At 36.6% G+C, this 26,060-nt stretch overlaps 1 long non-coding RNA gene across 12 annotated transcripts in view; it reads left to right on the plus strand.

Moving 5' to 3' along the window:
- The window catches only part of LOC122238023, a 134,899-nt gene that overhangs the window by 51,207 nt on the left and 57,632 nt on the right, over positions 1-26,060 (plus strand). For 11 of the 12 annotated variants that reach the window (XR_006216963.1, XR_006216961.1, XR_006216967.1 and 8 more), the window contains one exon: positions 17,468-17,595. This is a non-coding gene — a long non-coding RNA (uncharacterized LOC122238023). Of the gene's footprint in view, positions 1-17,467; positions 17,607-26,060 lie in introns of all 12 variants that reach the window. The other variant, XR_006216970.1, reaches the window with a different exon arrangement.

A 26,060-nucleotide genomic window follows, 5' to 3' on the forward strand; every position in this document is an offset into this window, starting at 1 on the left:
TGGTATAAGAAACTGGTCTAGTTTCATTCTTCTGCATGTTGCTGTCCAGTTTTTCCAGCACCACTTGCTGAAGAGACTGTCTTTATTCCATTGGATATTCTTTCCTGCTTTGCCAAAGATTAGTTGGCCATACATTTGTGGGTCCAATTCTGGGTCCTCTATTCTATTCCATTGGTCTATGTGTCTGTTTTTGTGCCAATACCATACTGTCTTGATGATTACTCCTCTGTAGTAGAGGCTAAAGTCTGGGATTGTGATGCCTCCCACTTTGGTCTTATTCTTCAAAATTACTTTGGCTATTAGGGGTCTTTTGTGGTTCCATACAAATTTTAGGATTGCTTGTTCTAGCTTCAAGAAGAATGCTGGTGCAATTTTGATTGGGATCGCATTGAATGTGTACATTAGAATTCCTACTTTAAAAAGAGTCTGTGTATCTTCAGATTTTGTAAATTTATTGGAGAAAATAGAGTTATTGATCTTAGTTGAGGTGATTATCATCATTGTTGGAATGTAGCTGCTGAGGAAGTTTCAGGTTCAATATCTTCATTCATGAGAGAAATCTCAGCTTCAGAAACAGGGAGGTGAGAGGAACAGTTATATCTTGAGATTTGGTTATAGCAACATCCACATTTTTGGCCTCTTCCCCTCCAGTGATTGGAATGCTGGGTGCATGAATAAAGAAATTGTAATTGAAGGATGTGTTGGCCTTTGGTGTCACTATTTTTGTTGTTGTTGTTGTTTTTGTTGTTGTTGTTGTTGTTTCCAAGGAAGATGGTGTAGATAGCAGGGTTAGATATGACCCTCATTTCTGCTTTGTTGTTTGTAGGCTTCTCAGGGATACCCTTTGGAGTAATTGTTCCTGTGACTGAAGAATATCAGCACTAAAGAAAGTGTTTCCTTCAACTTCTTTGTTAGCTTGTGGTACAATAGAAATTGAAACCTAAATAATATATATTTTTTATCTTGACAATGGATTAATGTGTATCATTTGTGCTTTCTGAAGTTTGAAGTTCAGTATGTGTTGCTCTGAAATTGGCTAATTTAATTCCAACTGAGAATTTCCTTCTACCATGGAAATGATTTCTGTGTAAGATAAAGATTTTTCATCAGTAGGAATAGTGGTAATTACTTCTGTTAGCAAGTTTGAGTTCCCAGTAATGAACTCAAGGACCTGACCCTGAGGACCAGATCCATCTGGGAGGGAATCCTTTGGCATGTGACAGCTTGAGTAAGCTGCTACAGGGACATGGTCAGAATCCTCGTTCACTGATTTATTATCAGCAATGACATTTTTATTCACAAGGTAAGGCTTTAGGTCAGCATCTTTTAGAGAGTTTGTTTCCACCTGAATAACTGGATCATTTCCTATTCTATTTACATCTGTAAGGTGATTCAGTTCAGCTGTGTCTTTCACTGCAGAAGCTTTAGTTATTTTCCTTGTGTAATAGAAATTTGGTTTACTATATTCATTAGGAAAAAGAGAAGAAAACTTGGTGGTTGTTTTCTTGGGTTCTGCATTTTGATCACGAAATTCATCAGTACCAAAAATTTTGCTCTTGGTGACAACAGTAGCAGATGTGCTAGGTTTGACATTAGCCATGTTGTCTGAAGAACCTGTGGAATCAGCTTGGAGGACAGTATAGACCAAGGGGACTATTTGACTTTTAGTATTTTTTCCTTTTGAGACAATGCCTTTATTGAAGTAATGTGAGTCTATAGACACAGGCTCTGATATTAACACTGTTGGGTAGTAGAGGTTTGTGCCTTTTATAAGTTTGGGAGATGCGGTTTCTTTAGTAGGGACTTTAGAAGTTACGATGAGAATTTCAGGTAGTCCCATATATGCAAGTTTTAGAGACCTGACACTCCCCGATGATGGAAGGCTATAATGGTCAATGTTATTTTTGTTCTTAGTAGAAGTAGCAGGAGCATTTTGCATGTTGGCAGACATCTTTTTCAAAGGATAAAAGAAAGTAAGAGCCGTCTTGATTGCATCTTCTTTGTTTTCTTTCACATTGGAGATGCCATCACTGGAAGGCTGAGCTGAAGGAAAATTACTAAACCTTGAATCATATACTGTAGCTATACCTGTTTGATCTTCAGTAAAGTCAGATATACTGGATGTGGTAGTGTCTCCTCTCTGGGATGTAAATGTTTTATAAATGATAGGTGCTATGTGTCTCCTGAGAAAATTAGCACTGTTTTTAAAAGCATGATTAGTAGTATCCGTTGTGAATGTCTTGCTATCAGCTACGAGTTTTATGTCTGGAGAAAGGGAATGCTCAATTATTTTATGTTCTAAATCAAAGCCTTCAGAGGGAATTATGGTGCCATCATCATCATTTATGGTACCTTTTCCCACAGGTGTTTTGTCAGAAAAACTAGAAGGAAAATTTACATTTGCGTCAATTAGGAAGTGAGTTGTGGGTCTGTGAGCTTTGGTATTGACATTGGCATTAGAATCCTTGAGAGCAATGACATCAGTGTCAGTGCTGTTTTCCTGTCTCAGAATCATAGCTTGGTAGTTTTCTCTGGCTTTGAACACTGGTAATATTATTTTAGATAGACTGTCTGGAGGAGTAACTGTGGTATGTGGTGCATGAGACACATGTGTCTTGGGGGCATATATGAGTGTGCTCATTTTTATCAGGGAATTATCTGCTCTATCTTCTAATTCTGCAGTATGCATATCTGAGACATATTCAGATCCACTGTCATCAGACATAATAGCTGTATGGTCCAAATATGCTGGAGTGATTTTATCTGTAGAAGAAATGTTATCCACTCTTTCTGAAATGTCTTCTGTAAAATAAATGATTTCATATTCAGCTGCCATCTCTCTCTTTATAAGGTCTTTATGCTCAGATATATTCCCTTGTAAAGTGTTCGCCATGTCTTTTTCAGAGGTAATGATAATAGGTGAAATGATACCTTTATCATATGGAATAATTATTTTCTCATGTGGAATGTTATGATCAATCTTCTTCGTCCTGTCTTTTCCCATACTAGTAACAGGAACAAGTTCAGAATATTTGGAAGTCCTCATGGATGTTGTAAAATAAGAAGGAGGAAAATTTGACCTCCATCGAAGCCTATGTAGTCCAGTTGGAGTGTTTGTGATGGACCCTCCTGTGTTAGTAACTTTATCATGAGAGCTAGGCCTAGGTTCTTCTGGAAGAGTTAATGTGGGATTGGCTAAAAAGATTCTTTTTAAATTGGGAGGTGTTTGAGGTTTGAAGGAAGTAGCATCAAATTTAACAGTAAAAGAATCTTCCATATTGCTGTTACCCTTGTAGAGAGGGTTGGGCTCAGTTATTGATGGAAGGATTTTCCTCATAGCTGGGATGAAAACTGTTGTATTTGTAAAATTATGTAATTCCAATTTAGAAGCTGGATCTTCTTGATCAAAAAGATTAGCTATTTTCTTTCTTTCATAGACACTATCTTGAGAGTCTTCTGTAAGGAAAAAGGCTTTCATCATTGCTCTTTGAGATTTGAAATATATTTTGTCAGTCTTAGGTATATAATTCTCAGGAGTATCTGTATTCACAGAGAAAAATGAGTCAGCCTCATCATCTGTGGTACTATCTGAGAAAGTAGTTGATCCAATTGGAGAAACATTCCAAGCCAATGGATAGGAATGAATGTCAGCTTGAGTTATGACCTGTCTCCCTGAAACATCATCTCCATTAATGGCATCGGCATATTCATTTGCTCTTTCTAACATTTCTGACCTATTTAGTAAAGATTCAGATGAAGATTTATCTGTCATTAGGCCAGAAGTTTCAGGATTTTCAGGTGAGGAATTCGGGATAAGTATGGCAGGTGTTAATAGAGATGGGAATCCTCTAGATTTAACATCTTTTCCAGGTAACATTGAATCACCTCCTCCATAACTACGTTCAGTGGGAAGAACAATGGAATCAGCCATACTCCTGGGTGCCTTATTCATAGATGAGGAAAAGAGTGAAGCTCTGTTGGTTGCTTTCTCAGTATTTTTACCAATGAAGGGAAGATCATCATCAGGAATGACGTTGAACTCAGCCAAAGGAATAATGTTGTTCTGCAAATGAAGTATATCTGCCAAGTTTGGTTTACGTTTATTTGCGTCCAATTTGGCTGATATAGTGGTTTTTGCTTCTTTGGGTACATCATTATTATGATAAGCAAACGATACACCTTTCCTATTGAATTGGTTTTTATAATCTATAGGATAGGTGATCACAGCAGGATCAGTGGAATCAGTGAATATCTTGCTCCCTCCCATTCTTATCATTAGTTCTGGGTCTGAATCAAACAGGTACTCCATTCTTTTGCCTTCAGGGATAATGTTGATGGTGTTATCACCAATTGGAGAAGTATTTTCCACAATTGTTTCACCTAGAAACTCAGGTAAAAAAATCCAACTTGAATCAGTAAGAGAATGAATCATGGATCTGGGAACCTTAGTATTAAAATTGACAGAAGACCTTTTGAGAACAGTAGCATCATTGTCAAAATTAAGATTTTTATCTTTGGGAATGAAGCTTTGGTATTTTTTGGTAGTTTTGATAACAGTTAGAGATCCTTGGGATGCATGTTCAGAGGCTGCAGCACTGGCATGGGGTGAATGAGAGTCAAATACTTTGGAGTCATTCCTAAGTGTGGTCTTTCTTGTAAGGGGACCATTTCCATCCCTCACTAGTTCAAAGGCATAGTTATCTGCAACATACTCAAGGGCACTGTCAACGGGTATAATAGTTACTATGTCCTCATCACTTGGAATATTTTCCCTTGCCAAAAAGGTGTCATGTATTTTTTCTGAAATGTCTTCTGTAATAAGAACTGCTTCAGTGGATATATCTTTCCCTATTGAAGTCTCATCTCCAAATTTATTATTATTATTAGTAGTATTAGTATTAATAGTGTTTTTCATGTCTTTTTTTGAAAGAATGGTAGTAGGTGAGATAATGATTTTGTCAGATGGACTATTTCTTTCTCCAGGTGGAATATTATTATTAGTCTTTGTTGTGGTATCTTTTTTCATCTTGATAACTGGATCAAGTTCAGAATACTTAGATGAACTCATGAATGTTGTGAAATCAAAAGGAATAATTGACTTCCATGGTGGTAGGTCATATGTCCCAATTGGAGTGTTTGTGATGATCCTTTCTCCAGTAGCAACTTCAAGTGAAGAGCTTTTATCATTAGACCTAGATGCTTCTGGAAGGGTTAATACAGAATCAACTGTAATGATTCCTTTTAAATTGTGGTGTGCTTGAGGTTTAGTAGAAGTAGCATCATATTTAACAGTGAAAGAATTATCTTTCAATGTACTTGCATCTTTTGGAAAAAAATTGTCTGCTTTAGAAATATGTACTTCCTCTTCCACATTGTTGTTACTCATTGACAGAGTATTAAACCCAGTTACTGAGGGAAGGATTTTCCTCATAGCTGAATTGAGAATGGTTGCATTTGCAATGTGACTTAAATCAAATTTAGTGGCTGGATCTTCTTGATCAGAAAAAATATCTATTTTTCTTCTTTCAGAGACCATATGTTGAGAGACTTTTGTAGGAGAAAAGGCATTCATGATTGTTCTCTGAGGCTCAGAATATATTTTATCTGTCTCAGTTTTAGAGACATCAGTAGTTTCTGTATTTACTGAGGGCAGTGAATAAAACTCATTGTGGGATTGTCTGAAAAAGTAGTAGAACTAATGGGAAGTTTTGTTGAGGTTAAGGAGTTGGGCTTGGGATCAGTTTTATTTTCAGTGGAACTATCACCATCATTAACAGAATTAGGGTATTCAATCATTGTCTTAAACATGTTTGACAATGCAATTGAAGAATTAACCAAGGAGTTATTTGTCACTGGGTCAGAGATTTCAAGATTTTCAGTTGAGGCATTAGGATTGAACATGGACTTTTCTTGGATTTGTAGAGCTAGGAATCCCCTGGACCCAATATTGTCTTCTGGCGGCATAGAGTTACCTCTTTCATAACTACTCTCAGTGGAGGGAGTAGTGGTGTCATCCACAATGTTTACTGTATTCCTAGATAAAGAAGAGATTGAAGCCTTTTTGTTTAAAGTTTTAGTATCTTCATTGATGAAAGAAAGTTTGCCCTTAGGGATGATATTAAACTCAGTCAAAGGAATAATGCTATCCCATGAGTATTGCATCTCTGCCATATTAGTTTTACCTTTAACATTGTCTGCTTGGGATGATAAGATGTTTTCTGCTTTACCTTGGGCATCAGTGTTATACATAGCAGATGAAACGACTTTCCTGAAGAACTGATTCTTATTTTTTAATGGAGAGGTGATAACAATGGGATCTGTAGGTTCATCTGGGAACATCCTTCCCTCTACCATGATTACTGTTTTTTCTGGGTCTGGAATAAGGGTGTATTCCATCGTTTTGTCTTCAGGGAAAACAGTGATGGTGTCATCTCCTCTTAAGGTGTCCCTTTTAAGAGTTGTTTTACCTAGAAATTTGTGAGTACTTTCACTTGTGTGAGTTAGGGGGTGAGTCACAGATTTGGGAGCCTGAGAATTTGAGTTGTCAGTGGAACTTTTTAGAAAAACAGCATCAATGTCAGAACTGGTATATTTTTCTCTAGATACCAAATTTTGTAACATTTCTTTAGTTTTAATCTCATTTGGGGCTCCTTGAAATAAATGTTTAGAGACATCAGCACTGGAGTAGAGTTGATGAAACCCAACTATTTTGGGGTCATAAGTGAAAGTAGTTTTTTTCATAATAGGATTGTATTTTTCTTCCTGTGGTTCTAGGATATATTCATTTGTGACATACTTAAGAGCTCTGTTGTCAGGCACAGTGTTTATCACATACTCAATATTTGGAATATTTTCAGCATCTGAAGTAATATCAGAAATATTTTCTGTAATAGGAACTATTTCATATTCAGTGATTATATCTTTCCATAGGGAATTTCTGTGCACAAATCTTTTACGAAAAACAGTATTCAACATGTCTTTTGTTGAAGTATTAATATTAGGTGAAATTATGGCTTTGTGAGATGGAGTATTTCTTTCCTCAAATGGAATATTATTATACATGTTTGTTGTAGTATCACTTTTCATTTTGACAACTGGGTCAAGTTCAGAACTCACAGACATTATGAAATCAGGAGAAAGGATTGATTTCCGTAGTGGCACATAGGATCCAGTGGGAGCATTATGAAGCAAGCCTGCTGTGCCTGCGTCTTCATCAGGAGGAGTGGAGTTTTTATACTTAGGCTTTAAAGTCTTTTCCAGAAACATGGTGGAATCAGCTGAAAGGATTCTTTTTAAATTGGGTGGAGCTTGAGGTCTAGCAGGAATATTAAATTTACCAAAGAAAGGATTATCTTTCAATATCCTTGAATCTCCTAAAACAAAATTGCCTGCTTCATAACTATTGAGTTTCTCCTCCTTGTTATTAGTCTTGGAGAGAGCGTTGGGCTCAAGGGTTGGGGGAAGTGTTGTTTCCAAAGTTGGAATGAGAACTGTTGCATTTATAATGTGATTTAAATCCAATTTAGCACCTGTGTCTTCCTTAGCAGAGAGTTTAGGCATTTTTTTGATTTCAGAAGGGAAGGAGCTTATTTCTGTAGGCAAAGGAACTTGCATCATTGTACCCAGTGGTTGAGCATCTGTGTTAATTTTGGAAATGTTGGCAGTTTCTCTCTCCATAGTGGATGCTGAATCAGCCTCATCATCTGTGGAATTCCTGGTAAAAGTTACTGAATCGATAGAAGGAATATTTGTGTCCAATGAGTGGGACTGAAGTTCCGTTTGGATTTTAATGTCCTGATTTTTTGAAATATCAGTTCCATGAATGAAGTCAAGGTATTCAGTCCCTATCTCTGAGTCTACTGATACAGACTGTGAGGGTTCAGACAGTAAGTTATCACTCATTAGCACAAAATTGTTCGTTAAAACTTTAGGCATAAGAATGATACTTTCAGTTGTTAGTAGAAATGGAAATTCTCTAGACCTAACATTATTTTCATTAGGTTGCATAGAATCACCCCCTTCATAACTGTCCTTAAAGGAAAGATAAGTGGTATCAGCAACAGTGTGAGTTGTCCTCACAGGTGAAGAAGAAATTGAAGCCCCGTTTATTTTATTCCCAGAATTTTCATCAACAAGGGGAATTTCATTGTTATCAAGGTTGACATTGAATGTAATTGAAGGAGCAGTGGCATTCTGTGAATGATAGCTCTCCGCCTTGAAATTTTTATCTTGATTATAATCTGATTTGGGTGACATTGCAGGTTCCCTTTGGTAATAAAGAGCACTGAATGTGACATATCTCCTCAAGAGTTGGTCTTTGTTTATTACCGGTATTTTGCTAATGGTGAGATCAGTCATTTCATCTGTGAACATCCTGCTTTGTCCTATAGTTTCCATTGATTCTGGATCTGGAGCACTGATATGCTGAATCCATTTGCCTTCTGGAAGAGTGATGATGATGTCATTTCCACTTAGGGTGTCCTTTTCCAGAGCTAAGTCATCTGGTGGAAGCTTGAGGGAAAATTTTCTATTTCCATCTGTGGGTAAAGGAGTCATGGTTCTAGGTGACTTGCTTTTGAATTTGGCAGAATAATCTTTGAGAAAGGTGTTATCTTTGTCAGAGTCAGGGTTTCCTTTTCTGGAGATCAATATTTGGTATTTTTGTTTAGTTTTGGGTTCTACAGGACTTTCATTCAGGAGACTCTCAGTGACATGTGCAGTGGGGAAGAGAGCATGAGATCCATATCTATGGAGCCCTTGAACAGAGGTCGGTGTCTTTGTTGTGGAGCTCTCTCCTTTTTCTCCAACATAAAAGGTATTTTTCTCCAATATGTATTTAAAGGTATTGTCATCAAGCCTAGTGGTCTTTAGATTCCTATTATTTACATTGTTTTCCTCTGCCAGAAAAACCACATCTGACTCTGCTGAAAAGTCCTTTGTAAAAGGAATGACTTCATATTGAGTTACATTATCATTTTCTGTAGAATCTACGTGCCTTTTTTCATTTATAATGTTTCTTATATCATCAGTAGAGATAATATTGTGAGACAAAATGATTTCTTTGTCAGGTAGAACAATGATATCTCTAGCTATAATAGACTCATCAGTCACTTTTATGTTTCTCTCTCCTTTAACAAGCACTGGATTAGATGCAGAATTATTGTTTTTAATAAAATCAGCAATAAAATCAGTAGGAGGAAGAGTTGGTTTCACGGATAGATGTGATTTATCATGAGAGTTTGTGATAGAGCTCTTTAAGTTATCATTACCAAGAGAAAATGAACCCCTAGCCCTGGCCTTTGTCTGCTTTGGTGTGCTCATTGTGGAAGCAGGGTAAAACATTTCTTTCAAAGTTGCAGGTGCTTTCTGTTCAGCAGAAGCAACAAGAGGCTTAAGAATGAAAGGATTAGTGTTCGCTGAATTTACATGTTTTAAGATTATTGGAATTTTGGCTTCAGAAATATAGGATTCATCCCCTACAATAGCCTTATCTTTCCTGAGGAATGTATTACCCCCAGTTCCTGAGGTAGTGATTTCTTTTGCAAACGGATTGATAACTGCTTTATTTATATGGTGATTTATAGCATAGTCAGGACTTTCATTTATCTGCTCTTTTTTGTGGATTACAGGTTGAAGAACTGTATTAGGCACAGAGGCTATGACGCCAGTTTTATCATAAATGCTCTCATTTTCAGTGATGGGTATGCCTATGGCTACATTTATAGGGTTATCTGAAAAAGTAGTAGGATCTTCCAGAAGAACAGAGGAGACCATGGAGAAGGGCTGAGGGTTACTTTGCACCTTAGTGATTTCCCAGTTTTGGTCAGTGATAATAAAGTGTTCACCCAATGGCTTTAAGGACACTGATTTATTAGGTAAAGAGTCATCATTTTGACTAAGAGCATCCACAATTCTAGGTCTTTTCTGATTAGGAATTAATAGAGATTTTAATTTTATGGACACAACATCATCTATCTCAGGTATGGTAGAGTCACTGTTTTCATTGCTGTCTTTAGAGTCAAAGGCAGGAGCATTAGGTGAAATTGTGGTAACATTTATTGACATTTTGGTGTCCCTAACAGGATTAGGAGAAACTATTGAGGCTTTTTTGATTATACCCTTAGTAACTTCACCAACATAGGAGATATTCTTTGCTTGGGAGGCAATATCCTGAGCCAAGGGGTAAATGTGATCCTGTGAAGGCATCACTTCAGCTAAGTCCAATTTATTTTCATTGACATTTGAATTTTCTGATTTGATGGTGTCTGCCAACTCTGGGGCAGCTGTGTTACCAACTTTGGATGAAATGCCATTGCTGTAGGAATGACCTTGACTTTTTATGGGGAAAGTGATCATAGCGTGATCTGTGGGCACAGTACCAAATGCAGTTCTCTCTCTCATAGTAACAATTGTTTCTGTGTATGGTACAAAGAAATACTCAATTTTTTTATTTTCTAAGTCAGAAACTTCAGGGAGAATGATGATGGTATCATCTTCACTTAGAGTTTTTTCTGCAGATGATCTTTCTTGAAACTCAGAGGGAAAAGTCTCAGTAGCATCAATTAGGGAGGGTGCCATGGTTTTCAGATGTTGAGTGTTGAAGTTTTTGAAAGAAGTGGCAACAATACCAGAGTCAGAATTTTCTTCTTTGAGAATAATAGTTTGATATTTTTCTTCAGTTTCAAACTCAGGGTAAGTTATTCTATACAGAAGACTCTTTGAGGCCCCACCTTCCAGGGAGGTTGTATGAGATACAAATCCATTTGGTCCGTGTATAAATGGAATAGGTTTTTTAATAGAACTATTCTCTTCCTTCTCTAGTTTAAAGGGATGCTCATTTGAAATATATTCATAATCACTTTTATCAGGTTCAATGATGATCAAGTCCATAGCATCTAGATTATTTTCCTTTGCCAAAGTAGTCTCAGGCCTAAGAATAAAGGAATCATCTCTTAATGTATTTGCATATCCCAGTGATAGAGGGGTACCTGTTCCAGATATATGGTAATAATTTTTCACGTTTGAGTCTTCAGAGGTGATAGGAATGAAGAGGGTCACAGGTATAATGCTTGTGTGAGAATTTGTTGTGCTACCTGTGGCAGTTTGGTCTTTTTCTGTTCCTGGATCAGCTTGCTCATCAGTATAGGATGCATAATTTTTGTTGGAGGTTTCTTTACCTAATAACACAGTGTCTTCCAGAGCAGGGTTTATATTATCTTTCACTGGCGTTCTAGACTCTGGTGTTGTAAAGGTAGATCTTCTTTCAGGGGAAAAGAAGCCTTTGGGGACGTTTTCTTTCATCATTGGATGAAGAATATCACCACCAAAGAATGTGCCATGTTCAGCACTACTGTTGGTGTTTCTTATAATTGCTTTTCCTTGAGACTGAGGAGTAAATTTTCTAAGTAGAGTATTTGAGACTTTAGTCATATAGTTTGATGCAGGATTCTCAAATTCAAGTTGGTCAGCTGTGGTTTTGGTTGTTCCTTTGAATCTGGTGGAATTATATACATCAGAGTTAAGAGAATAATGTTTAGATGTCAAGTTGTTGCCTTTAGGAACATTATCACCTGCAATAGGTGTAACATAATTATTATCCCTCACATTTTCTTCTTTAAGTATATCTTCTTCCTTTGCCATAATACCTATGTCTTTTTGGGGGTATGCTTCATTGTTCACTATTATATCTTCCTTAAAAGTGTCCTTAGATTCATACTGTTCACTGTAAAGCATGGTGTCGACATCTTGAGAAGCGTCAGTGACAGCTATTGTCAAAGCTGCAGGGGTGGACTTATTATGAAAAGTCTTTGGTACTATAGTATCTGCTGAGGAGATCTTTTTTATAGGGTTTGTTGCTTGAGGATGATTGAAAGGGGCAACAGACTGCATGGAAGCAGAGGAACTAGCTACTAATAAAGTGCCATCATTTCTGTATACATTGGGACCTCTTTTGGACGTGGTAAAGTCATCTCCTGGTTTATTAGGTTCATTGTTAAGAGTATTAACTTCGTTCATGGTCAGAATGCCTTTCCTTATTGGCGAGGTGGCAGCTATTGAAGCCAAGTCTGTCACAGCTTCAGTATTTTTATCCTCTTTGGAAATATCATCAACTATAGTAGGACTGCCAAGAGAGATATTTGTTATTTCAGTCCCAGATATTTTGCCTTTATTGAGCAGTTTCTTAGCATTGCTTGATGTTATGGCAGCAAGGGTTTGATAGCCATCTCTATAACCACTAAGCTCTGCATTGTGCATTGTGAAGACTGACAGTTTATGTTTCTTAATGTTGTGAGAAACATTTGGGTTCTCTTTGGTGATATGGAGAGGATTATCAGTGATTATATTGTAGTATAAGTTAGAGAATGTAGGGTGATCTCTTCTACTTTGAGGGATAGAATTGCTAGATGGAAGGAATTCAGTGCCATCTGCTGCTTCCACATTCTGTTTCATAGCTGCACTTTCCCCCACACCATTAGTTATTGTTTTGGTGGCTATAGTATTAAAATGTATTTTGCCATTTCCAGGTTTAGTGACCTCATATAGAACATCAACATTTTCTTCCCCAGGAGTGGTAAGGTCTCCGTCACTTATTGTTACCTCAGCAGTAGGTATACTACTACCTAATGTGGAAAGGGACTTTGTGCTATCCATAGCCACAAATCCATTCCTTTCAAAGCCACTGTTTTCTGATTCAGGGTACTTGAAATTATTTGAAGGTGGAAGGTCTTCTTTTATCTGAAAAATGCCATCTTCTTCCATTGAAGATTTTACTTCCACATAGGGAATTGATTCCTCTTCATTATCCCTTTCTTTGTCTAGCAAATGTCTAAATCTTTGTTTTGGTATAAGAAAACCACCTATTTTTGTACGCAAGGAGTTAATGGCTCCGGTGGGCCTTCCTTCTCGTATGCTGGCCTTCTTAATCATCAATTCAGAGCTGTCAGTCATATTTGTGGTCCTCTTACCTGCACTGGCAGTGGTACTGTATTCATCGGTGGGAGAGGTGAAACTAGCTGTAAGGAAAGTAGACTCCAATGGAATGTTCAAAGGATTTACTGGTACTTTATCAGTTTTCCACTTTTGTATAATGGCATCATTAATGAGATGAGGACTTTTAGCCACAGGATCTGATATCCAAGCACCAGCCAAGGAATCATCTTTAATGAGCAGGGAGTTTTGAGCTTGATTATTTTGGGCTTTGGGCATTAGGGTAGGTGATTCAGCTACTGATGGAAGAGTGTATCCTTTGTTCATAGGAAAGTTTGTTTCAGGGTTGGGACCTGTACCACCATTGGCATGATTACTATTAGTTGAGAAACTAATGGTTTCATCCACAGAGTCAGTAGATTTATCTGAATAAGTGATACTGAGCTTTGAAGGTGAGGTCTTGTCAGCTACACTGTCTTCACTAAAATAGACAGGTCCGGTAGTTCCAGGGTGAGTGATGATAGGAGTGATATTTCTCTGAAAATTGGCTCTTTTAAACACACTAGTTCTTTCAACATCCATTTTGGCTTTGGCATAATTTGCAGTAATTGAGGTGGGGGTTCTATGGTTACCTCTCTTGGTGATGAGGTTTGTGCTATCTATTGTAAAGGGCTTTATTTTATTTTTGGAACGGGGATTGAACATTTCAGGGATGTCAGAAAGGAAGATGATTTTGTTTCTTGACGTTTGGGCATAATCTGCATCAGGGTTACGAGAGTAAACTTTTCTTCTAATTTCTGTTGTGGAAGAGTCTGGATGAAGAAAGATTACTTCCTCTATAACTACATCATCTTGGTCCATATTTACAATTTCTTGGACCACAGGAATGACTTCGTCAATTTCATCACTGCTCACAGCCTCAAAATTATTCCTATTAGTTTTAAAATGTACACTGGCAGGAATATTAGAATGGAGCTTAATTACTGAATCAGTGACTTTAGATCCAGTTGCTCCAGCAATACTGTTATTGTTAGGTGTTGTGATGTTTTCCACCTGTACAGTGTGTCTGCCTCTTATTATTGTATCTTTCTTCAAAGGCCAGGTTATTTTAAAGTTAATGTTGGTGCTCGTTGTTGGCTCTATGGAGTTAGGATTAGTGTAATGCTTTGTAGAAGTGATGCCATTTGTTTTGGAAATAATTGAATCCACTGGTTGCATAGTATTTTTAGCTACCTCCAACGTTGTCTTGGTATCATAAAAATTACCGATAGCATTATTGCTTTCCTTATATGTTCTACAATTAAGAAGAGAATTTATAGTATTAATGGGATTAATATTGGAAGTCGCTTCATCAGTGTCAGTGGCAGTCATGCTAGGTTTGGTATCAGCCTTGCTGTAAGTAATCAGAATAGGAAAAGATTCAAAATCATTGCCATTTTTTGCAAGAGAAATGCTAGGTGTTTGAGCATTAGCTGTAGTTCTATGATGATTCTTCTTGTCTCTGGCATCAAGTACAATAGAATGGTCTTTCTGTGGAACATCTGGAGTACTGCTCACGGTTTTGCCATATTTTTCCAGATAAGTAGTGTCAATTATAATTACGTTTTCATCCTCCATGTCAGGAACATCAAACAGAGTTGTGTAATCTTCTAGAATGTCTATGGCAGCAATGGTGGCTGTTTCACTTTCTTTCATAAGAGCGGTAGCACCAGTAAAGGATACACTCTGTGGCCATGCTTCTTCCTCATGAGAAGTGGTATAAGTTCCAAGGAGGTTGTTTGCATCTGCTGTGACAGTGGTGCTCTCACCTGCAGAGGCACTGAACTCATTCTTAGCATTTTGTATATGTGCAGCAGGATTAGGGACAAAGAATGGTTTAGATCTTCCAGTGGGTGGGAAGAAGCGTTCAAGACTCCGAGTTGTTTTGGAGTCTGTCTGAAAGTGGGGAATAGCAATGGAATCAGACTTATACTGGTGGGTGGTTATGGACACAGGGGCTGAGATGTTATTTTCCCCAGAAACAGCCATCCTGCTCTGTGTTATTGTGGAGTTGGGGGCAAATCTGGAATTTGTGATGCTGACAGCAGAAGTATCCTGCACAGCAGCAGATGAAGGTGAAGCATTGCTCCCTGGAGCCTCTGCCTGAGTAGAGTTGCCTCCTATACCCTCAACATAAACAAAGTTAGCTGAAGTCTGGTTAGTTGAAGGGTTACTTGGTATATCGTCCCCAAATGGGGGAAAGTTATATATCCTAGCTTGAAGAGTCTCTGAGTGGTTTCTCTTTGAAAGAGATCCAGAGTGCCTTGTGACTGTATCAGTAGACTCAGAGTAGCTATTTGAATCATCTGTAGGTGCAGAATTATTTTTTGTTCTGAGGATGGATGAGAGTTGACTTGCTCTGTGGCTCTCTGATGCAGACAAAGGTGGATTGGCAGACAAATGATTTGTGTGATTGTATGTTTCCTCATTCCCATAATACTAAAGGGAAAGAAGTATAACATTTTGGTGAGGTTCCTCTTGCTGATTATATTTTACTAAAAACCTGAAGTCAGTAGTCACAGTGCTAAATTGATCAAATAAAGCAACATTCTGAAGGTCTCTGCTTTCTTTTTTATCCCTTAGTTGTTAGTTTAATCAAATCAGAAATATACAATATCAGTGTAAAAAGGAACAGCTAGCATATTAGGGTTAAGTAGCCTCTGCAAATATAACAAATATAAATCCAGGTGTCCCATAGCAAATTTTCAGTACAGAATCTCTTAAAGTATGAAAGTATAGAGAAGCCCTTTAAATTATATACTATCATGCATTATAGTTTCTGTTATCTTTACTTCATTATGTATGTTATTTATTTTAAGGGAAGGAAGTTTATAAATAGAAAATAGAACATTAAAAATACAATGATATTTTGTTTAGCAAAATATTCTTTCTTGCATTAAACATAAGCTAATGATATCAATCCATGTTTTCCCTCCATCTAATTTTTAGTTTCATAAGGATACTGTTATTCAAAATACTGAAACTTACCATGAAGCAAGCCACAGAATTCAAGATGGTCACAATTAAGACTAGAATCTTCATCTTGTCCTGCTATTCCCTGCAACTAAGTGCAAGATTGTCCTATGTTACATTAGCTCATTGACAACTTGAGTGACAATTTAAAAAACATCAAAAATAATCTCTGTTATATTCTAATATTATTAGCTAATTAAATAAACATTAACTAAATTATGGCTTGCTAATAAGATAGACAATGCCCAGCTAATTCTAGTGCATTATCAGAAATGACAATATGTGGGATAGAATACTGTTTGCTAAGGTCAATTTTAACCAATCAGTGAGAATAGGAAGAATTTTGGCTATTTTCTTTTGTAACTTACAGAGAATCAAGGAGTAAATATTTAAATAGCAAGTACATTTTGGACAGAGTTAGTTATTCAGTGGGGACTTCATCATACAAATTCATCCTTATTCTCATGATGATATCTATTTGTTGCATTTTTTCAGGACTATTTAGACAAAAGTTAATTTATTGAATCTTTCTTCAGCCAGAGTTTAAAATTTATCTAAGTAGATCCCTTTACAAAAGAGTTTAAAGAAAGTGTAGGTATTTGAGGAAAGAATGGCTCCAAACCTTCTGATTTATTCAAGTATTACCTTGCAAAGGAGTTTTTCCTGTCAGCCGCCTTCTAGCTTTGACTCTTGATCAAATCAGCCTGGCTCAGCAGTGCACGAAGAAGATCAACTCCATGATGAAAAAGTCTAAATCTCAGACAGAAACACAAGCTCTTCTTTCTTCCTCCTTCTTTATTTCAATGGGGAAGAGAAAAAGCTTTTTATATAAGGGATTTCTTCTGAGCTAATCCCAGAACAAAAGAAAAGAGAGGAGGTGTCTGTTGGCTTTTGTGCATGTATCTCTCAGGCACAAAGTGAACCTATTAGCTTATCTACAAATTGAAAGGGCCAAGGCTCATATTTTAAATATCATGAAGTCTTTTAAAAATTAACTCTCTAGGGAAACAAACCACAAGAAGTTCTTAATGATAGAGAACAAACTGTGGGTTGATGGAGGGAGGTGGGTGGGACATGGGCTAGATGGGCGATGGGCACAACGAGGGCACTTATGATGAGCACTGGGTGTTGTATGTAAGTGATGAATCACTGAATTCTACTCCTGAAACCAATATTTCACTGTATGTTAACTAAAATTTAAATAAAAAAAGAAATTATAGAATAAAAAAATAGTAAAAAAATGGCACTAGCATCTAGTGCCATTTCCTCCTTTTTTCCTGTTTTTTTAAAACATTGCTCCTTCTGCTTCTACAGCAAAATTTTGCTTCACTATAATCGCATTTAACATGTATTGTCACTAGTTAGTTTACATTAGTGACAAAAACCCCATGAGGCTGTGGTTTTTGTAAGGACAGGATTGTGTTTGGTTGAGTGTTTGAAAAATATGTTTATAGGAGAAGAAGAAATTAAAAAAAAAATAACATGCCCAGTATAATCTTGTTTTTTCTTTTCTACATGATTTATATAGATACAGTGCTGATCCCTCAGGCATCAAATTCCTGGCTGATATAGCTGTTAACTCCAGTTTCTGAAGCTAATTGTCCATTTACATGGAATCCACCAAAATCCATCATCCCTGCTGTGTCACTTGCTGAGGTGATTCATTGGTATATATTCTAAAACCTCCATAAAAATCTGAACTTAAGTTGTTACTGACTTTCAGTTTAGGCTATGCAAGGCATACATAGTACTTTTATGAGGCACAGAGACTCAGTCTGAACTTAATTGGCTTGCTATTTCTTCTCATTTGAAGACATCTCAAAAATTTACTTACCGGCAATTACATTTTTCATTTTTTTAATCCTACATTCTTCTTTCATATCATGTAATCCTAAAATTCTGTAATGGTTGTGATGTATGGATGTTACTAAGTAGAAAGACAAAGTTGAGCTTTTTGTACTTTTGTTTTTCCTTTAGGCTTCCTCTATTGTCCCTATTCTCTGGCTCATCTTAATACTTTTCTGTAGCTGACATTCTTTTATTATGCATTGGAACAAATACTGAATCCCCAAGTTATATCCCAGATTGTCACTGGATTGTTCTTTTAATCAGGCAGAGTATTGATGTACAAAGCCTCTATGTACACCATAATTACCTTCAGATCAAAAGCAATGTGTCATGAGTTGAACAATTATAATGTTATCACTTTAGTAGCTTGGAAATACCATTCCCATGACATTAAATATTGCTCTTTATGGCACTTGAAGTAATTGTTGGAAAGCTAGTGCAGTAATATGTACTTGAAGATGGAGTGTTTATTCAATTAGAGATAATATTTGCAGGTCTTTTTATTTCCAGTAGGCTGCCAGACTCAGATTCAGAATCTCTGGCTGGCACTAATTCATCTTTATAAAATTTAAGGTAGCAAAGATTTCTACATCATGGTTTTCAAAGTTGAAACTGGGACGATAAAATCAAGGCTTTGTTAAGAAACTTCATCCTTAAAATTCTTCTTTTCCTCCTCCCCCTCTTCCTCTTTCTTCTTCTCCTCCTCCCTCCTCCTTCCTCCTCCTCCTCCTTCTTCTTCTTCTTCTTCTTCTTCTTCTTCTTCTTCTTCTTCTTCTTCTTCTTCTTTCTTTCTTCTTTCTTCTTTCTTCTTCCTCTTCCTTCTCCTCCTCTTCTCCTCCTCCACCTCCTCCTCCGTCTCCTTCTCCTTCTCCCTCTCCTCCTTCTCCTCCTCCTCCTCCTCCTCCTTCTTCTCTTTCTCCTTCTCCTTCTTCTTCTCTGTCCAAGAAGTTCTAATCCATTGTTACCATTCATTGAGGTGAATAGTTCATTTATTTTTCTACATACTTTCTAGTTTATGATCTACTCACTATTTCTGGAAGTTGTCATCTATAATGCATAAGTAGGCTAACACCAGTGCTTTTCCATACACTACAATAGTTATATTGAAAGAGGAACCACAGATTAGAAAACAGGTTATTGACATCCACATGCAGTTATCATTTTTACATGGCAAAAGTGAAACCTACAGGCATGGCTCTAATTAATTTTTATAAAATGCTTGTTTTATTTTATTGAATCATCAAGCTTGTTGGTACCATATATTTAATGGATGAGGATACATATCAATTCAACAAGTATTATTTAGTGTCTGAAAGGCACTGGTGGAAAAACAGAAGTAGAATATATAACACTGATTCTCAAAGAATTTATAATATATTCTAGGAGGAAAGGAATACACAGATAACCATGTTTTTTGCCATTTATTTATTTATTTATTTATTGAAACATTAATTGAATGTTGCTTATTTAAGGTTCAGCCCGAGGCTCTGAGTGACATGATGGGGAATAAGATAAGCAAAATCTGGTCTATGAGTCACATAATCAAAGGACTATAATTTTGGGGTTTTACCAGAGAAGAAGAGATTGTTTGAAAGGCTCTTGGCTTTGAAGTTTGGGTGTTTGAGACTGGAGTTGGGGTCAGGGGGACTTACTCATCTAGGGATGCTCAAATCACTCTCCCTCTTCGTGTAAAGACTTTGTATTCATTATGGTTCTCCAGAGAAAGAGAACCGATGGATATATGTATGTGTGTATACACACACACACACATATATGTATAGATACATGTACATATACATATATATACATATGTATATATGTATATATATGTGTGTATATATATATACATATATATATATGTATATGTACATGTATCTATACATATATATGTGTATATGTGTGTGTGTATGTGTATATATATATGTATGTGTGTGTGTGTGTGTGTAGTGTATATACACAACACACACACACACATACATATATATATGTGTATATATATACACATATACATATACATACACACACACACACACATACATACACCCACATAAATATATGGAGATATTTATTATGAGGAATTGGTTCAAATGATTATGGATGCTGAAAAGTCTCATGATTTGCTATTTGCAAGCTGGTGATTCATGAAAGCCAGTGGTGTAATTCCAGTCCAGTTAATAGTATATATCCTGGTTCAAGGGCAGAAGAAAATGTCCCAACTCTATCCAGTAGCAGGAAGCAAAAGGGAGCAAATTCCTTCTTCCTTAACCTTTTTTCTTCTATTCAAGCCTTCAAAGGATTGGATGAATCCATCCTTTGGATTGGATGAACCTTACTGAGTTCATTGATTCAAATGCTACTCTCATTCAGACACAACCTCACAGACAAAACCAAAAATAATATTTAATTTGGGCACCCCTTATCCCAATCAAGCTGACACAAAAAATTAACTATCACAGATTTCATCTCTTGGCTTACTGTGACTTTTTTTATGCTGTAACTTTTTTCATACCACTGCTTTGTCAATTCATGGTGATTTCAATGACATAGAAGGTCCTTTCAATATTTTGTTCTCTCAGTTCCTTGACTCCTTTTTTCCTATATGCTTACTGTTTACTTTTTTTTTAAACTATTCATTCTCATGGCCATAACTAAAACATACCATTCCTAATAATTCCTGTGACAAACAGCTCACTTTCTAACCTCTCTCTGGTGCCCTGATTCTAACATTTCTGTAACCTCATGGATTCCTACAGTCCGTGAATCCTACCAGCTTTTAACACTTTGTTATTCCCCGAGTTCTCACTGTTCTCCTTATCCAGTTCGCATTTTATAAACAACTACTATAATCTCTCCTTCTGCATAAATCAAGTCCTTTGTCTTTTTCTTGCTTTATTGTACTTGCTTGGAAAGCATCAATTCAGAGTAAACATAACTCTCCATCCACTTTGTTCCTGTGCCCAGAGAAAACAATACTTGATTATGACTTCTAAGTGCTTGTTAATGCTAACTGGTAATCAGAACGGTCAGTTTGAATTCATTCACCTTCTCAATCTTCTTTTTTTTTCTTTTCAAATAGTTAAATTCTAGTTAGTTGGCATACAATGAATGCAATGTTGTTTTCAGGTGTGGAATTCAGTGATTCATCACTTACAGCATTCAGTGTTCATCATAAAAGTGCCCTCCTTAATACTCATCACCCATCTAGTGCATCCTCCACCCACCTTCCTCCATCAACCCTAAGTTTGTTCTTTATGTTTAAGATTCTCTCATGGTTTGTTTCCCTCTCATTTCCCCCTCCCATATGTTCATCTGTTTTGTTTCTTCAATTCCACATATGAGTGAAATCATATGGTATTTGTCTTTCTCTGACTGACTTATTTCAGTTAGCCTAATACACTCTAGCTCCATCCATGTCATTGCAAATGGCAAGATTTCATTCTTTCTGGCCACTGAGTAATATTCCATTATATATAAATATCCCACCTCTTCTTTATCCATTCATTAGTAGATGGACATTTGGGCTCTTTCCATAGTTTGGTTATTGTTGATGCTGCTGCTATAAATATCAGGGTGCACATACCCCTTCAAATCTGTATTTTTGTATCCTTTGGGTAAATACCTAATAGTGCAATTGCTGGATCATAGGTTGGTTCTATTTTTAACCTTTTGAGGAACCTCCATACTGTTCTCCAGAGTGGCTGCACCAGTTTGCATTCCAACCAATGGTGCAAGAGGGTTTCCCTTTCTCTGCATCCTCACCAACACTTGTTTCCTGAGATGTTAATTTTAGCCATGCTGACAGGTATGAGCTGGTATCTCATGGTGGCATTGATTCATATTTCCCTGATGATGAGTGATGCTGAGACTTTATTTACGTGACTGGCAGCCATCTAGATGTCTTCTTTGGAAAAGTGTCTATTCATGTCCTCTGCCCATTTCTTCATTGGATTATTTGTTTTTTTTTGGATGCTGAGATTTGTAAGTTATTTACAGATTTTGGATCCTAACCTTTTATCAGATATGTCATTTGCAAATATCTTCTCCCATTGTGTAATCTGCTTTTTAGTTTTATTAATTGTTTCCTTTGCTGTGCAGAAGCCTTTATTTTGATGAAGTCCCAATAGTTCATTTTTGCTTTTATTTCCCTTGGCTCTTGAGATGTGTCTAGTATGAACTCGCTATTGCCGAGTCAAAGTGGTTGCTGCTTGTGTTATACTCTAGAATTTTAATGGTTTCCTGTCTCATCTTAGGCCTTTCATCCATTTTGAATTTATTTTTATGTATTGTGTAAGATAGTGGTCCAGTTTCATTCTTCTGCATCTTGCTGTCTGGTTTTCCCAACACTGTTTGTTGAAAAGACTGTCTTTTTTCCATTGGATATTCTTCCCTGCTTTGTCAAAGATTAGTTGACCGTATAGTTTGGGTCTATTACTGGGTTTTCTATTCTGTTCCACTGACCTATGTGTCTGTTTTTGTCTCAGTACCATACTGTCTTGATGACTACAGCTTTGTAATATAGCTTGAAATCTGGAATCAAGATGCTTCCAGTTTTGTTTTTCCTTTTCAGGGTTGCTTTGGCTACTTGGGGTCTTTTCTGGTTCCATACAAATTTTAGGATTGTTTGTTCTAGCTCTGTGAAACATGATGGTGGTATTTTGATGGGGATTGCATTAAATGTGTAGATAGCTATGGGTAATATAGACACTTTAATAATGTTTGTTCTTCCAATCCATGAACTTTTCCATTTCTTTGTATCTTATTCAATTTATTTCACATATGTTTTATAGTTTACAGAGTACAGATCTCTTACCTCTTTGGTTAGGCTTATTCCTAGGTATCTAATTGTTTTTGGTGCAATTGCAAATGGGATCGATTCCTTGATTTCTTTTTATTTTATTTTTTTTAATGTTTATTTTTTGAATGAAAGAGAGAGATACAGAGAGACAGTGAATCCCAAGTAGACTCCGTGCTGTCAGCGCAGAGCCTGACCTGGGGCTTGAACTCATGAACTGTGGGATCATGACCTGAGCTGAAATCAAGAGTTGGACACTTAACTGACTGAGCCACTCAGGCACCCCTCAAATTAATATCTCCAGGTCAAACATCTAACCTAAATTCTTATATGACAGAGCCTACTTCTTATATGACAGAGCCAATTAGATGCCATGTCCAAACAAAACTTCTAATATACTCAAAATACCACCCAATAAAAAAGCTCCTATAGTTTCTCCATCTTTTTTGTTGACAACTGTTAAGAGACTGAGTTGAGCATCCCTAAAATTTATATGTTAAGCCCTAATTCCTAATGTGACTATGTTTGCAGATAGTGTCTTTAAGAGATAATTAAAGTTAATTGGAGACATAAGGGTGAAGCCCTAATCTCGGTCTGGTGACCTTATAAGAAGGAAAAAAAAATTTTTTTTCCTCCATCTGCATGGTCAGAGGTGAGGCCATGTAAAGACATAATGAGAAGGTGGCCATCTACAAGATAGAGTTCTCACCAGAAATTGAATTGGCTGGCAACTTGATCTTAGATTCCTAGACTCCAGAACTGTCAGAACACAAATTTCTATTGTTTAAGCTACCCACTCTATAGCATTTTGTTATAGTAGCCTGAACAAACTAATATAGCAAGTCAATAATTCCAGTTGTTCAGAAATTTTGGAGTCTTCCTTGACTATTCATTCTATTTTATACCCCAAATCCAATTCTTAGGCAAATATGGGTGGCTCTGTCTCCAAAATATACCTGGAATCTGGTGACTTTTTTCCAGCAACACCACTACCATCTTGGTCAAATTTCAATCATTTCTCACTTTGCTGCTTTTTAAACTAGTTTTCTGCTTCCACTTTCTCTTATATAGTGTTTCTTTTAAATATTAGTCAGATTATGCTACTCTTCTGTTCAAAGCCTCCAGTCATTTTTCATTTTACTATAAATAAATCTAAACTCTTAAAGGCCCTAGAGAATATTATGCCCCATTACCACTCAGAACTCATTTTCTGCTTTCCCTATTTCTCACTCTTTCCAGCCGTGTTACCTTGTTGTGGTACCTAGAATATTTCAGTCATTATTGGCCTTAATGATGAGAAGGAGGAATGAGAATAATTAGAAACAGGAAGACTAATTTTTAGATCATTAATCCCAGTCTAGATCTGAGGTCATGAGTCTCTGTAAAGGGCAAGAAAAGAAAATATCACTTATTTAAAAAAAATAATAAAATAATTGGGAGAGAATCAACAGAATACAGTGGGGATTAAGAGGAGTTGAGGATAATACTGAGATTTGTAGCTTGGGTAACCAGATGCATAACAGATCATGGTAGAGATGGAGACCATAGGACAGAAAGGTGTGAGAGGCAAAGATAACATGTTCCTTTCCAATGTGTAGTATTTGAGATAGATCTGGATAGATACTTTCAGTTCATAAAGCAGTTGGAAGTGGGGATTTAGAACTAAAGAATGAATTGATGAGGCACCTGGGTGGCTCAGTTGTTTGTCAGACTTCAGTTAAGGTCATGATCTCACTGTTTGTGGGTTTCTGTCAGCACAGAGCCCACTTCAGATCCTCTGTCTCCCTCTCTCTGTGCCCCTCCCCTGCTCATGCACTCTCACACTCTCCCTTTCTCAAAAATAAATAAACATTTTTTTAAAAAAAGAATGAAGTGGTAAAGGAGATTAAGAATACACTTGTCTTGAGTACTGAGAAATGTATAGAACTGTTGAATCATTATATTGCACACTTGAAACTAATGTAATGCTATGTTAATTATACTTGAAATTAAAAAAAAAGAATGAAAAGATGAATATCAGAATGATGGTTGCTTTTTGTCAAGGGCAGTGACTGGAAGGAGGCACATGCAGTCTTCTGGTGTGCTTGTCAGGTTCTATTTCTTCATGTGGGTGGTAGTTTGTTACATGGTATGCTCCCTTGGAAATATTAATTGGATTGGGCACTTTGATTGTACTTCCCCCCTTTTTAAATATCCATGTCAACAAGGGCTAGATGTGAATTTCTGTAATTTAGAAATGAATGTTACAAGACACTTCTTTTCATGTGTATTTTAAATGGAAATTTAACACAAACAGTTCTTCTCTTATACTGAATAAATTCTGGGATCAGATTTGCTCCTTTCAGTGCCCTGGGTATTAATGTTTATACTCTCAAAGATTATTATCTAAGTTTGTCAGATTTTCAGGAAATCGAAATTCTAAGTAATAGTTTCTTAATGCCATTTTTTGAGGTACTTTCTTTTATATTCAGCTGTCTTTTTTTTAGTACTTTAGTGGGATGAAAATATTTGAGCATCCAGTGTAATCATCTGAGCCATCTTGCCATGGACCATGTATTAAAAATACCTTAATTTATACACTTATTTCCTTCAGGGAGGATCCAACTTCTTCACATGCATTGAGTCAGCTTTTCTATGCCAAAGATGTTATCTGCAATTAAATTACTTGTGTGTTAATCTTCATTTATTTTATACTAAATGTCGATGTATTTTATAAATGCTAGATCCACTTTTTTCTAGTTCTTTGACCTTGAACAAAACACTTAAACTCTCCAAGCCTCAATTTCCTCATATGTAAAAAGGGCCTAACAGTACAGCCAACTTCATAGTGTTGTGACTAAGATCTATTGAAATTTGATGAATATGTAAAATGCTTTGCACATATTAGTGCTCAGTGATTGTCAACTATTATTGTTATTGTTTTGGAAAGTAAATATTAACCTGGAGAGTATTTAGATACACAGACAAGCTAGGCAATATTAAAACTTCCAGGATAGCCATTATTCCTGTGATGTTGATTTATTTGTGAAGATGGTGTCTCTGGGTCAGGCCTGGTCTAATGGATTCACTAGAGCAATTAATGTAGATGGTCCTCAATTTATGATGGCTCGATCATGATAGCGCAAAAGTGATACACATTCAGTAGAAACTGTACTTGAATTTCAAATTTTGATCTTTTCCTGGGCTAGAGATGCTCTCCCTTGATGCTGGGCAGTGGCAGGGGCTGCAGCTCCGAGTCAGCCATGCAGTCACAAGGGTAAACAACCAACACACAACCATTTTATACCCATACAACCATTCTGTTTTTCACTTTTGTATTCAATAAATTACAGGATCTTTTCAACATTTTTGTATTAGATAGGCTTCGTTTAGATGCTTTGGCCCAACTGTAGGCTAATGTAAGTGTTCTGAGCATGTTTAAGGTCATTTAGGCTAAGCTCTGATGTTTGGTGGGTTCAGTGTATTAAATGAATTTTCAACT

This window comes from Panthera tigris, chromosome B1 (assembly GCF_018350195.1).
Source record: "Panthera tigris isolate Pti1 chromosome B1, P.tigris_Pti1_mat1.1, whole genome shotgun sequence".
Classification (NCBI taxonomy): Eukaryota; Metazoa; Chordata; class Mammalia; order Carnivora; family Felidae; genus Panthera; species Panthera tigris.